Source organism: Drosophila elegans, unplaced genomic scaffold (genome assembly GCF_018152505.1).
Source record: "Drosophila elegans isolate 14027-0461.03 unplaced genomic scaffold, ASM1815250v1 contig_719, whole genome shotgun sequence".
Lineage (NCBI taxonomy): Eukaryota > Metazoa > Arthropoda > Insecta > Diptera > Drosophilidae > Drosophila > Drosophila elegans.
Window position 1 is genome coordinate 32,664 of NW_024546076.1, and position 16,160 is coordinate 48,823.

At 33.2% G+C, this 16,160-nt stretch overlaps 5 non-coding genes across 5 annotated transcripts; all 5 read right to left on the bottom strand.

Moving 5' to 3' along the window:
- Positions 1-230: 230 nt before the first annotated feature.
- LOC121467776 lies at positions 231-409 on the bottom strand. The gene has a single exon (XR_005977819.1). It is a non-coding gene; the product is annotated as a 5.8S ribosomal RNA (ribosomal RNA).
- Positions 410-1,147: 738 nt separating this feature from the next.
- LOC121467762 lies at positions 1,148-3,142 on the bottom strand. The gene has a single exon (XR_005977808.1). It is a non-coding gene; the product is annotated as a small subunit ribosomal RNA (ribosomal RNA).
- A 3,223-nt stretch (positions 3,143-6,365) lies between these two features.
- Positions 6,366-10,339, bottom strand: LOC121467771. The gene has a single exon (XR_005977817.1). It is a non-coding gene; the product is annotated as a large subunit ribosomal RNA (ribosomal RNA).
- Positions 10,340-10,694: 355 nt separating this feature from the next.
- Positions 10,695-10,873, bottom strand: LOC121467777. Its single transcript, XR_005977820.1, has one exon. It is a non-coding gene; the product is annotated as a 5.8S ribosomal RNA (ribosomal RNA).
- A 738-nt stretch (positions 10,874-11,611) lies between these two features.
- On the bottom strand, positions 11,612-13,606 carry LOC121467763. Its single transcript, XR_005977809.1, has one exon. It is a non-coding gene; the product is annotated as a small subunit ribosomal RNA (ribosomal RNA).
- Positions 13,607-16,160: the final 2,554 nt, after the last annotated feature.

The window sequence follows — 16,160 nt, forward strand, 5'->3', positions numbered from 1 at the left end:
AAGAGACAATTCTAGATGAAAAATATTTCAACATTTTTTATGCTAGACATTTCTCAGTATCATTTGATTGAAAACGAAAATATTTTTCTTCGTTTATCACATCCATTGTGAGTTAATGTTTTTCATATATTTTTTAATATTATGAATAATAAATAATTATCCAATAATATACCATGTGCTTATAAATTTTATTTAAAAATTTTATAAACAACTTAATTAGCATAGTCTTACAACCCTCAACCATATGTAGTCCAAGCAGCACTATAAAATTAATTAAAGTACATAACAGCATGGACTGCGATATGCGTTCAAAATGTCGATGTTCATGTGTCCTGCAGTTCACACGATGACGCACAGTTTGCTGCGTTCTTCATCGACCCATGAGCCGAGTGATCCACCGCTTAGAGTTTTATAATATTTGTTTTTTTAATTTCGTCAATTGTGTTTTTATTGAAAGAAATTAAAAATACACCATTTTACTGGCATATATCAATTCCTTCAATAAATGTATTTTTATACCTAAAATAAATGTTGCGAAATGTCTTAGTTTCATATAAACAATATAATACCAATTTTCATTTTTCATTTTATTTCTATTTAAGTTTGATATATATTGCATTTTATATAAAACATTAACCTGATTATTAACCGGGTACAACATTATATATTTTAGGTTGTTGCATTAACCAATGTATGCCCATAACTTAGATGAACAATACATATGCGCAACGCGTGTATATTATGGTCCATATACACACAAAGTAATTATATTATATTCTATTATATATTATATATTTAACATATCGTATATATATCTTCTATCTATCTGTATCTCTAATCGATTGGCCAGGTCGATTTTTATTTTATGGACATCAGAGCCTCCGCCCACGACTCGTAATTGATATCTCATAATAATTACTCGGCATTGGACACCATTTGCTCGAGCTATTTAAGTCCATAGGACTATACTTTTTCTTTCATTAAAACGCTTTAAATTAGATAAGATATTTTTGATATATTTTTTGACATATTTATATATATATATATATATAGATTATATAATATAATATATTTTTTGGCAAATTTATTTTTTTTTGTATTATTAAATAATACAAAATTTTGTGTTAACGGTAAAGATATTATACAATAATGATCCTTCCGCAGGTTCACCTACGGAAACCTTGTTACGACTTTTACTTCCTCTAAATAATCAAGTTCGGTCAACTTTTGCGAAACAACCGTAACACGCAAGGCGTCACAGTGATCACGTCCGGAGACCTCACTAAATAATTCAATCGGTAGTAGCGACGGGCGGTGTGTACAAAGGGCAGGGACGTAATCAATGCGAGTTAATGACTCACACTTACTGGGAATTCCAAGTTCATGTGAACAGTTTCAGTTCACAATCCCAAGCATGAAAGTGGTTCAGCGGTTTACCCGGACCTCTCGGTCTAGGAAATACACGTTGATACTTTCATTGTAGCGCGCGTGCAGCCCAGGACATCTAAGGGCATCACAGACCTGTTATTGCTCAATCTCATTATTGCTAGACGCAATTTGTCCATTTAAGAAGCTAGTGTCCTTATAATGGGACAAACCAACAGGTACGGCTCCACTTATATAAACACATTCAAACACAATAAACATTTTACTGCCACCATGAATGAAGGCTATATAAGCTTCAACACCATAATCCTGAAGATATCTATTTAATATATTTGAGTCTCGTTCGTTATCGGAATTAACCAGACAAATCACTCCACGAACTAAGAACGGCCATGCACCACCACCCATAGATTCGAGAAAGAGCTATCAATCTGTCTTACACACTTATGTTCGGACCTGGTAAGTTTTCCCGTGTTGAGTCAAATTAAGCCGCAGGCTCCACTCCTGGTGGTGCCCTTCCGTCAATTCCTTTAAGTTTCAGCTTTGCAACCATACTTCCCCCGGAGCCCAAAAGCTTTGGTTTCCCGGGAAGCGACTGAGAGAGCCATAAAAGTAGCTACACCCAATTGCTAGCTGGCATCGTTTATGGTTAGAACTAGGGCGGTATCTGATCGCCTTCGAACCTCTAACTTTCGTTCTTGATTAATGAAAACATCTTTGGCAAATGCTTTCGCTTAAGTTAGTCTTACGACGGTCCAAGAATTTCACCTCTCGCGTCGTAATACTAATGCCCCCAAACTGCTTCTATTAATCATTACCTCTTGATCTGAAAACCAATGAAAGCAGAACAGAGGTCTTATTTCATTATCCCATGCACAGAATATTCAGGCATTTGAAGCCTGCTTTAAGCACTCTAATTTGTTCAAAGTAATTGTACCGGCCCACAATAACACTCGTTTAAGAGCACTAATGCAGGTTTTTAAATAGGAGGAACATATGAAAAAATACAAGTATTTAAACATATATAAGAACTCCACCGGTAATACGCTTACATACATAAAGGTATAGTACTAACCACAATTGTAAGTTGTACTACCCGTATGAAGCACAAGTTCAACTACGAACGTTTTAACCGCAACAACTTTAATATACGCTATTGGAGCTGGAATTACCGCGGCTGCTGGCACCAGACTTGCCCTCCAATTGGTCCTTGTTAAAGGATTTAAAGTGTACTCATTCCAATTACAGGGCCTCGGATATGAGTCCTGTATTGTTATTTTTCGTCACTACCTCCCCGAGCTGGGAGTGGGTAATTTACGCGCCTGCTGCCTTCCTTAGATGTGGTAGCCGTTTCTCAGGCTCCCTCTCCGGAATCGAACCCTGATTCCCCGTTACCCGTTGCAACCATGGTAGTCCTAGATACTACCATCAAAAGTTGATAGGGCAGACATTTGAAAGATCTGTCGTCGGTACAAGACCATACGATCTGCATGTTATCTAGAGTTCAACCAGTATAACGATCTTGCGATCGCTTGGTTTTAGCCTAATAAAAGCACATGTCCCATAAGGTTCATGTTTTAATTGCATGTATTAGCTCTAGAATTACCACAGTTATCCAAGTAACTGTTAACGATCTAAGGAACCATAACTGATATAATGAGCCTTTTGCGGTTTCACTTTTAATTCGTGTGTACTTAGACATGCATGGCTTAATCTTTGAGACAAGCATATAACTACTGGCAGGATCAACCAGAATAATGTTTTTAATTCATATTACTTTCATATTTTTTTAAAATAGAAATTAGTAATACAAAATTTATTATAGAGTATTTTTCTTTAAATTGCATTTAGGAGGGAGGAAAATAATCTTGATACGAATATGGCTATCTTTGTTTAGCTTCATAATCGTTTTAAAATTCTTTATATTTGTTACACGCCACGTTTGCCCACAGTAACTAGAATTTTTTCATATATAATTCTATAATATAATTCATATTTACATATTTCATTTTAAAATATCATTTTATTTCGCCATACATATATATTTCACACATGTACCAATTATTTTTGATTAACCAATATAAATATTGAGTTAAATCATTTGTATTTTTATGATAAATTTAAAATCTATCATTTCCATATAACTCTCTGGTAATATATCACATAAAACCGAGCGCATATGAAACATTTATAATATATATATAATATATATAACAACAGCACTAATAATAACATTAGCCTGAATTAGATTAACGATAAAGGTCGGAAAACAATTGTTGCCATATAATAATATATACAACCTTGGCTTTCGTTTTCAACATTATTATCTAAAAAGTGATGACACTTAATATTAACCGTATCAAGCCAAGTCTCGTATTCGCAAGAATCAAGATACAAAACATACGGAAAATATTTAATTTTGCTATTAAATTGACAAAATTATATGGATATCATAAATTTTGTTCAACTATAGATGGACAACCACTGACCATCCTATATGTGTTTTTCGACACGTTGTCTTGAAATCGGGTATTTTCAATTCTATTTGCCACCCAACATATGGGATATCTCAACTAATATTGATCAATATCGATATGTTTCACATTTTCCATACATTTCATATATATTATATCAATAATATTGATTTATTACAACATTTTCATATATATGAATGTTATTTATTATAGGTATTCACAATATAATATTAATTATATATGTTCTGAGAAATACCCATATATTTGGTTGCCAGCCAACAGGCACTACCCTATATATGTTTTTGGACACGCCGTCTTTAAACTGCATGTTTACAGTACTAAAAGTCTCCTTCATATGAATTTCCTCCATATACTTGAGGAAATTGAAGGAATATTTTATATTTTCCATACATTTCATATATAATATATCAATAATATTGATATATTACAACATTTTCATATATATGAATGTTATTTATTATAGGTATTCACAATATAATATTAATTTTATATGTTCTGAGAAATACCCATATATTTGGTTGCCAGCCAACAGGCACTACCCTATATATGTTTTTGGACACGCCGTCTTTAAACTGCATGTTTACAGTACTAAAAGTCTCCCTTCATATGAATTTCCTCCATATACTTGAGGAAATTGAAGGAATATTTTATATTTTCCATACATTTCATATATAATATATCAATAATATTGATATATTACAACATTTTCATATATATGAATGTTATTTATTATAGGTATTCACAATATAATATTAATTTTATATGTTCTGAGAAATACCCATATATTTGGTTGCCAGCCAACAGGCACTACCCTATATATGTTTTTGGACACGCCGTCTTTAAACTGCGTGTTTACAGTACTAAAAGTCTGCCTTCATATGAATTTCCTCCATATGCTTGAGGAAATTGAAGGAATATTTTATATTTTCCATACATTCCATATATAATATATCAATAATATTGATATATGATAACATTTTCATATATATGAATGTTATTTATTATAGGAATTCACAAAATCATATTAATATTATATGTTCTGAGAAATACCCATATATTTTGTTGCTTTACTATAAGCAATCCATTGTATGGATATTCTCAATTTACCCAAATGAATATAGATATATTTTTTTAATATTAAATATATTAAATTTCATTTCATTTCATTTCATTCCATTCCATTCCATTTCATTTCATTTCATTTCATATTCATTTCATTTATTAATTCGAAACTTTTAGTAAATCTTGTTACTTTGACAATTTTTTATCAGCGTCACTAAGTAGATGACGATTCCATTTGGCAACCATAAGGGACTTGTAGTTTTTAGACTCAAATTTTTCATATGGAACATTTTTTTTTGTATATTTGTATATATTTATAATATAAATAAGACTCTTTTAATTTGAGATTTGTTTATATGCGTCACTAAGTAAGATGACGATTCATTTGGCTACCAAAAATGACTTGTATTAATAATTCTTTCTTCTTATTTAATATGCATAGATATCATTTCATTTGCCTTTAATAAGAGACATTAGTTTTGCTATCAAGCAAGACTTATTATATTTTGACAATTTATATCTGCGTCACTAAATAGATGACGATTCATTTGGCTACTGTATGTGACTTATAGTCCTAAGATATATAATATCTAAGCTCTTACCTGGAACTTCAGCACTCGGCATTTGTTTTCACATTCGCGTCACTATTAAGATGACGATGCATTTGGCTACCATAAGTGACTTGTAGTTTTTAGGCTCGTATTTTTCATATTAAAAGTCTTTTTAATATGTATGCAATTTTTCGTTTTAGTTTTTTTTCAAATTGTATATATATATTTAAAATAAATATATATACCGTTTAATTTGCCGCCTTTAATAAAGGGACTTGTAGTAAGACTCTTTTAATTTGACATTTTATTATATGCGTCACTAAGTAAATGACGATTCATTTGGCTACCAAAAAAGACTTGTAGTAAGACTCTTTTAATTTGACATTTTATTATATGCGTCACTAAGTAGATGACGATTCATTTGGCTACCAAAAAAGACTTGTGTAGTTTTTAGATTCATATTTTTCATATTAAAATATGTTTATTTATATGGCTTTATAATTCTTTCTTCTTTAATATGCATAGATATCATTTCATTTGCCTTTAATAAGAGACATAAGTTTTGCTATCAAGCAAGACTTATTATATTTTGACAATTTATATCTGCGTCACTAAATAGATGACGATAGAACATTAGGCTACTGTATGTGACTTATACTCTTAAGATATATAATATCACACATTCGCGTCACTATTAAGATGACGATGCATTTGGCTACCTGTTTAATTAGGTTATATCTAATCCATATCATATTTAACCTCCTCCTCCTAATAAAATATATAAATAATATATAACAACAAAAACTATCAAACATATATGATGATAATTTAAATTGATTATGTTATATATTATATATATATATATTTATTATCGAATCATCAAGCAAAGGATAAGCTTCAGTGGATCGCAGTATGGCAGCTGCTCAACCACTTACAACACCTTGCCTGTTACAAAAGTCGTTTACAATTGATTCTAGGCTTTGTCATTGTATTAAATAATGTTTTTATATGTAACTAGCGCGGCATCAGGTGATCGAAGATCCTCCCAATTTACTATGTTACAAATTACATTGGCATCACATCCATTGTCGTTCATAAAATAAATTATAAACTTTAAATGGTTTAGAAAGCCATACAATGCAAATTGCCCCTTATTTATCATTGCAGTCCAGCACGGATACGACCTTAGAGGCGTTCAGGCATAATCCAACGGACGTAGCGTCATACCACTGTTCGCTCGAACAAGTATTGTGCCATTGGTCCGTACCTGCGGTTCCTCTCGTACTACGCAGGAATGCTGTCGCAACAACGTTTTGTCATTAGTAGGGTAAAACTAACCTGTCTCACGACGGTCTAAACCCAGCTCACGTTCCCTTGCATGGGTGAACAATCCAACGCTTGGTGAATTTTGCTTCACAATGATAGGAAGAGCCGACATCGAAGGATCAAAAAGCGACGTCGCTATGAACGCTTGGCCGCCACAAGCCAGTTATCCCTATGGTAACTTTTCTGACACCTCTTGTTAAAAACTCTTTAAACCAAAAGGATCGATAGGCCGAGCTTTTGCTGTCCCTGTGTGTACTGAACACCGAGATCAAGTCAGCATTTGCCCTTTTGCTCTATGTGTGGTTTCTGTCCGCACTGAGCTGGCCTTGGGACACCTCCGTTATTATTTGAGAGATGTACCGCCCCAGTCAAACTCCCTACCTGGCAATGTCCTTGAATTGGATCATACCTGAGTAATTGGAGTTATACCAAATTTTCAAATCAAAAATACATAAATGCACTCCTTTTATTAAAGAATTTGTTTGCGATTATATAACAAACTCGTGATACTTTGATCAAGAAGCTTGCATCAAAACCCAATACCATAAGATATAATAAATATATCCGTATAATGGCTAGGAAATGATACACGTTCCATTTAATCAAGTAAGTAAGGAAACAATAAGAGTAGTGGTATTTCATTGGCGATACCAAACCGAGGTCTAATATCTCCCACTTATTCTACACCTCTTATGTCTCCTTACACTGCCAGATTAGAGTCAAGCTCAAAAGGGTCTTCTTTCCCCGCTAATTATTCCAAGCCCGTTCCCTTGGCTGTGGTTTCGCTAGATAGTAGATAGGGACAGTAGGAATCTCGTTAATCCATTCATGCGCGTCACTAATTAGATGACGAGGCATTTGGCTACCTTAAGAGAGTCATAGTTACTCCCGCCGTTGACCCGCGCTTACTTGAATTTCTTCACTTTGACATTCAGAGCACTGGGCAGAAATCACATTGTGTCAACACCCGCTAGGGCCATCACAATGCTTTGTTTTAATTAGACAGTCGGATTCCCCAAGTCCGTGCCAGTTCTGAATTGATTGTTAATTGATAATCGTTATAATTAATAAGAACTAATTGGTTTGACCCAATTAGTATTCTTAAAAATTTTAGCAAGAAAGTTCCACAATTGGCTACGTAACTAAACTATCCGGGGAACAAGTAACTTCCATAAATGAAAGAAACTCTATTTACCCAGAACGAGCACATAAACCATGTTATTGTTTCCCAATCAAGCCCGACTATCTCAATCTTCAGAGCCAATCCTTATCCCGAAGTTACGGATCTAATTTGCCGACTTCCCTTACCTACATTATTCTATCGACTAGAGACTCTTCACCTTGGAGACCAGCTGCGGATATTGGTACGGCCTGTTGAGAAGTTTGCGTGTCCCCACCATAAATTTTCAAGGTCCGAGGAGAAAATATCGACACAACAGTATATGTCATGCTCTTCTAGCCCATCTACCATATCTCTCTGCGAAAGACTTCCATGGTAGTACGGCTATAAAACAGAAAAGAAAACTCTTCCGATATCTCTCGACGGCTTCTTTATGGTCGTTCCTGTTGCCAGGATGAGCACGAGGCCCATATTTAATAACAAACGGATACTCAACAGGTTACGGAATTGGAACCGTATTCCCTTTCGTTCAAAATTATTCAAGTATATTATTTTTGCCTTTTATTATTATTTGTGTTTCTTAATAGTTTGCTTTTTGTTTTACTTGAAAATTTTCGGCTTTCGCCTTGAACTTAGGACCGACTAACTCGTGATCAACCACTGTTCACACGAAACCCTTCTCCACTTCAGTCCTCCAAGGTCTCATTCGATTATTTGCTACTACCACCAAGATCTGTACCAATGGCAGCTCCATGCAGGCTTACGCCAAACACTTCTACGCATACCATTGTACCTTCCTACTCACTAAAGTTTCAAAATTTATATTACAAGTAATATAAATCATCTACTTTAGCGGTAATGTATAGGTATACAACTTAAGCGCCATCCATTTTAAGGGCTAGTTGCTTCGGCAGGTGAGTTGTTACACACTCCTTAGCGGATTTCGACTTCCATGATCACCGTCCTGCTGTTTTAAGCAACCAACGCCTTTCATGGTATCTGCATGAGTTGTTAATTTGGGCACCGTAACATTACGTTTGGTTCATCCCACAGCGCCAGTTCTGCTTACCAAAAGTGGCCCACTGGGCACATTATATCATAACCTTAAACTTCATATCAAGAAAGTTAAGGTTCTTACCCATTTAAAGTTTGAGAATAGGTTAAGATCGTTTCGACCCTAAGGCCTCTAATCATTCGCTTTACCAGATAAGATTATTTTATATAACATTAAAATGCACCAGCTATCCTGAGGGAAACTTCGGAAGGAACCAGCTACTAGATGGTTCGATTGGTCTTTCGCCCCTATACTCAATTCTGACAATCGATTTGCACGTCAGAACTGTTTCGGTCTTCCATCAGGGTTTCCCCTGACTTCAACCTGATCAAGTATAGTTCACCATCTTTCGGGTCACAGCATATATGCTCAAGGTACGTTCCAGTTAGAGGCATAAATAATATAAATATCATTATACATAACTATATAGAACGCCCCGGGATTGTGTTAATTAGCTATAAATAGTTAAAAAACTAATCCCATTATTAGTCAAGTTAATTACGCTATTAGGTTTATATCCCAATAACTTGCACATATGTTAGACTCCTTGGTCCGTGTTTCAAGACGGGTCCCGAAGGTATCCTGAATCTTTCGCATTGTTAATCATACAAGTGCTTATAATAAACACAAAAATCAATGATAATTATGCCATTATATAATTCCGAAAAATTAACGCACTGTATTCATATAAATCTATCAACACTTTATCAAATTAATGACATTTAATCTGTGTTAAAACGCAAGCATTTTAATTGGATTAAACTATAAGCCATATTTTATGATAAATTTTGTATGTTAATAGATTACAATGTCCTTATATGGAAAAAATGCACACTATTATCATAATATTGTTTAAATATTACAATTTTAATGATGAATTTTCCATAATGGATATTCAGGTTCATCGGGCTTAACCTCTAAGCAGTTTCACGTACTGTTTAACTCTCTATTCAGAGTTCTTTTCAACTTTCCCTCACGGTACTTGTTTACTATCGGTCTCATGGTTATATTTAGTTTTAGATGGAGTTTACCACCCACTTAGTGCTGCACTATCAAGCAACACGACTCTTTGGAAACATCATCTAGTAATCATTAACGTTATACGGGCCTGGCACCCTCTATGGGTAAATGGCCTCATTTAAGAAGGACTTAAATCGTTAATTTCTCATACTAGAATATTGACGCTCCATACACTGCATCTCACATTTGCCATATAGACAAAGTGACTTAGTGCTGAACTGATTTCTTTTCGCTCGCCGCTACTAAGAAAATCCTTGTTAGTTTCTTTTCCTCCCCTAATTAATATGCTTAAATTCAGGGGGTAGTCCCATATGAGTTGAGGTTGTATATAACTTTTTATTAATTAATTCTTTAAATATAATGAGAAAACATTTTATAAATTCGATAATTATAAAGAACCAACGAAGAGCAATAACATTTCCAATAGCTTTCGAATTTCTAATCATTAATAAGAGACAATTCTAGATGAAAAATATTTCAACATTTTTTATGCTAGACATTTCTCAGTATCATTTGATTGAAAACGAAAATATTTTTCTTCGTTTATCACATCCATTGTGAGTTAATGTTTTTCATATATTTTTTAATATTATGAATAATAAATAATTATCCAATAATATACCATGTGCTTATAAATTTTATTTAAAAATTTTATAAACAACTTAATTAGCATAGTCTTACAACCCTCAACCATATGTAGTCCAAGCAGCACTATAAAATTAATTAAAGTACATAACAGCATGGACTGCGATATGCGTTCAAAATGTCGATGTTCATGTGTCCTGCAGTTCACACGATGACGCACAGTTTGCTGCGTTCTTCATCGACCCATGAGCCGAGTGATCCACCGCTTAGAGTTTTATAATATTTGTTTTTTTAATTTCGTCAATTGTGTTTTTATTGAAAGAAATTAAAAATACACCATTTTACTGGCATATATCAATTCCTTCAATAAATGTATTTTTATACCTAAAATAAATGTTGCGAAATGTCTTAGTTTCATATAAACAATATAATACCAATTTTCATTTTTCATTTTATTTCTATTTAAGTTTGATATATATTGCATTTTATATAAAACATTAACCTGATTATTAACCGGGTACAACATTATATATTTTAGGTTGTTGCATTAACCAATGTATGCCCATAACTTAGATGAACAATACATATGCGCAACGCGTGTATATTATGGTCCATATACACACAAAGTAATTATATTATATTCTATTATATATTATATATTTAACATATCGTATATATATCTTCTATCTATCTGTATCTCTAATCGATTGGCCAGGTCGATTTTTATTTTATGGACATCAGAGCCTCCGCCCACGACTCGTAATTGATATCTCATAATAATTACTCGGCATTGGACACCATTTGCTCGAGCTATTTAAGTCCATAGGACTATACTTTTTCTTTCATTAAAACGCTTTAAATTAGATAAGATATTTTTGATATATTTTTTGACATATTTATATATATATATATATATAGATTATATAATATAATATATTTTTTGGCAAATTTATTTTTTTTTGTATTATTAAATAATACAAAATTTTGTGTTAACGGTAAAGATATTATACAATAATGATCCTTCCGCAGGTTCACCTACGGAAACCTTGTTACGACTTTTACTTCCTCTAAATAATCAAGTTCGGTCAACTTTTGCGAAACAACCGTAACACGCAAGGCGTCACAGTGATCACGTCCGGAGACCTCACTAAATAATTCAATCGGTAGTAGCGACGGGCGGTGTGTACAAAGGGCAGGGACGTAATCAATGCGAGTTAATGACTCACACTTACTGGGAATTCCAAGTTCATGTGAACAGTTTCAGTTCACAATCCCAAGCATGAAAGTGGTTCAGCGGTTTACCCGGACCTCTCGGTCTAGGAAATACACGTTGATACTTTCATTGTAGCGCGCGTGCAGCCCAGGACATCTAAGGGCATCACAGACCTGTTATTGCTCAATCTCATTATTGCTAGACGCAATTTGTCCATTTAAGAAGCTAGTGTCCTTATAATGGGACAAACCAACAGGTACGGCTCCACTTATATAAACACATTCAAACACAATAAACATTTTACTGCCACCATGAATGAAGGCTATATAAGCTTCAACACCATAATCCTGAAGATATCTATTTAATATATTTGAGTCTCGTTCGTTATCGGAATTAACCAGACAAATCACTCCACGAACTAAGAACGGCCATGCACCACCACCCATAGATTCGAGAAAGAGCTATCAATCTGTCTTACACACTTATGTTCGGACCTGGTAAGTTTTCCCGTGTTGAGTCAAATTAAGCCGCAGGCTCCACTCCTGGTGGTGCCCTTCCGTCAATTCCTTTAAGTTTCAGCTTTGCAACCATACTTCCCCCGGAGCCCAAAAGCTTTGGTTTCCCGGGAAGCGACTGAGAGAGCCATAAAAGTAGCTACACCCAATTGCTAGCTGGCATCGTTTATGGTTAGAACTAGGGCGGTATCTGATCGCCTTCGAACCTCTAACTTTCGTTCTTGATTAATGAAAACATCTTTGGCAAATGCTTTCGCTTAAGTTAGTCTTACGACGGTCCAAGAATTTCACCTCTCGCGTCGTAATACTAATGCCCCCAAACTGCTTCTATTAATCATTACCTCTTGATCTGAAAACCAATGAAAGCAGAACAGAGGTCTTATTTCATTATCCCATGCACAGAATATTCAGGCATTTGAAGCCTGCTTTAAGCACTCTAATTTGTTCAAAGTAATTGTACCGGCCCACAATAACACTCGTTTAAGAGCACTAATGCAGGTTTTTAAATAGGAGGAACATATGAAAAAATACAAGTATTTAAACATATATAAGAACTCCACCGGTAATACGCTTACATACATAAAGGTATAGTACTAACCACAATTGTAAGTTGTACTACCCGTATGAAGCACAAGTTCAACTACGAACGTTTTAACCGCAACAACTTTAATATACGCTATTGGAGCTGGAATTACCGCGGCTGCTGGCACCAGACTTGCCCTCCAATTGGTCCTTGTTAAAGGATTTAAAGTGTACTCATTCCAATTACAGGGCCTCGGATATGAGTCCTGTATTGTTATTTTTCGTCACTACCTCCCCGAGCTGGGAGTGGGTAATTTACGCGCCTGCTGCCTTCCTTAGATGTGGTAGCCGTTTCTCAGGCTCCCTCTCCGGAATCGAACCCTGATTCCCCGTTACCCGTTGCAACCATGGTAGTCCTAGATACTACCATCAAAAGTTGATAGGGCAGACATTTGAAAGATCTGTCGTCGGTACAAGACCATACGATCTGCATGTTATCTAGAGTTCAACCAGTATAACGATCTTGCGATCGCTTGGTTTTAGCCTAATAAAAGCACATGTCCCATAAGGTTCATGTTTTAATTGCATGTATTAGCTCTAGAATTACCACAGTTATCCAAGTAACTGTTAACGATCTAAGGAACCATAACTGATATAATGAGCCTTTTGCGGTTTCACTTTTAATTCGTGTGTACTTAGACATGCATGGCTTAATCTTTGAGACAAGCATATAACTACTGGCAGGATCAACCAGAATAATGTTTTTAATTCATATTACTTTCATATTTTTTTAAAATAGAAATTAGTAATACAAAATTTATTATAGAGTATTTTTCTTTAAATTGCATTTAGGAGGGAGGAAAATAATCTTGATACGAATATGGCTATCTTTGTTTAGCTTCATAATCGTTTTAAAATTCTTTATATTTGTTACACGCCACGTTTGCCCACAGTAACTAGAATTTTTTCATATATAATTCTATAATATAATTCATATTTACATATTTCATTTTAAAATATCATTTTATTTCGCCATACATATATATTTCACACATGTACCAATTATTTTTGATTAACCAATATAAATATTGAGTTAAATCATTTGTATTTTTATGATAAATTTAAAATCTATCATTTCCATATAACTCTCTGGTAATATATCACATAAAACCGAGCGCATATGAAACATTTATAATATATATATAATATATATAACAACAGCACTAATAATAACATTAGCCTGAATTAGATTAACGATAAAGGTCGGAAAACAATTGTTGCCATATAATAATATATACAACCTTGGCTTTCGTTTTCAACATTATTATCTAAAAAGTGATGACACTTAATATTAACCGTATCAAGCCAAGTCTCGTATTCGCAAGAATCAAGATACAAAACATACGGAAAATATTTAATTTTGCTATTAAATTGACAAAATTATATGGATATCATAAATTTTGTTCAACTATAGATGGACAACCACTGACCATCCTATATGTGTTTTTCGACACGTTGTCTTGAAATCGGGTATTTTCAATTCTATTTGCCACCCAACATATGGGATATCTCAACTAATATTGATCAATATCGATATGTTTCACATTTTCCATACATTTCATATATATTATATCAATAATATTGATTTATTACAACATTTTCATATATATGAATGTTATTTATTATAGGTATTCACAATATAATATTAATTATATATGTTCTGAGAAATACCCATATATTTGGTTGCCAGCCAACAGGCACTACCCTATATATGTTTTTGGACACGCCGTCTTTAAACTGCATGTTTACAGTACTAAAAGTCTCCCTTCATATGAATTTCCTCCATATACTTGAGGAAATTGAAGGAATATTTTATATTTTCCATACATTTCATATATAATATATCAATAATATTGATATATTACAACATTTTCATATATATGAATGTTATTTATTATAGGTATTCACAATATAATATTAATTTTATATGTTCTGAGAAATACCCATATATTTGGTTGCCAGCCAACAGGCACTACCCTATATATGTTTTTGGACACGCCGTCTTTAAACTGCATGTTTACAGTACTAAAAGTCTCCTTCATATGAATTTCCTCCATATACTTGAGGAAATTGAAGGAATATTTTATATTTTCCATACATTTCATATATAATATATCAATAATATTGATATATTACAACATTTTCATATATATGAATGTTATTTATTATAGGTATTCACAATATAATATTAATTTTATATGTTCTGAGAAATACCCATATATTTGGTTGCCAGCCAACAGGCACTACCCTATATATGTTTTTGGACACGCCGTCTTTAAACTGCGTGTTTACAGTACTAAAAGTCTGCTCTTCATATGAATTTCCTCCATATGCTTGAGGAAATTGAAGGAATATTTTATATTTTCCATACATTCCATATATAATATATCAATAATATTGATATATGATAACATTTTCATATATATGAATGTTATTTATTATAGGAATTCACAAAATCATATTAATATTATATGTTCTGAGAAATACCCATATATTTTGTTGCTTTACTATAAGCAATCCATTGTATGGATATTCTCAATTTACCCAAATGAATATAGATATATTTTTTTAATATTAAATATATTAAATTTCATTTCATTTCATTTCATTCCATTCCATTCCATTTCATTTCATTTCATTTCATATTCATTTCATTTATTAATTCGAAACTTTTAGTAAATCTTGTTACTTTGACAATTTTTTATCAGCGTCACTAAGTAGATGACGATTCCATTTGGCAACCATAAGGGACTTGTAGTTTTTAGACTCAAATTTTTCATATGGAACATTTTTTTTTGTATATTTGTATATATTTATAATATAAATAAGACTCTTTTAATTTGAGATTTGTTTATATGCGTCACTAAGTAAGATGACGATTCATTTGGCTACCAAAAATGACTTGTATTAATAATTCTTTCTTCTTATTTAATATGCATAGATATCATTTCATTTGCCTTTAATAAGAGACATTAGTTTTGCTATCAAGCAAGACTTATTATATTTTGACAATTTATATCTGCGTCACTAAATAGATGACGATTCATTTGGCTACTGTATGTGACTTATAGTCCTAAGATATATAATATCTAAGCTCTTACCTGGAACTTCAGCACTCGGCATTTGTTTTCACATTCGCGTCACTATTAAGATGACGATGCATTTGGCTACCATAAGTGACTTGTAGTTTTTAGGCTCGTATTTTTCATATTAAAAGTCTTTTTAATATGTATGCAATTTTTCGTTTTAGT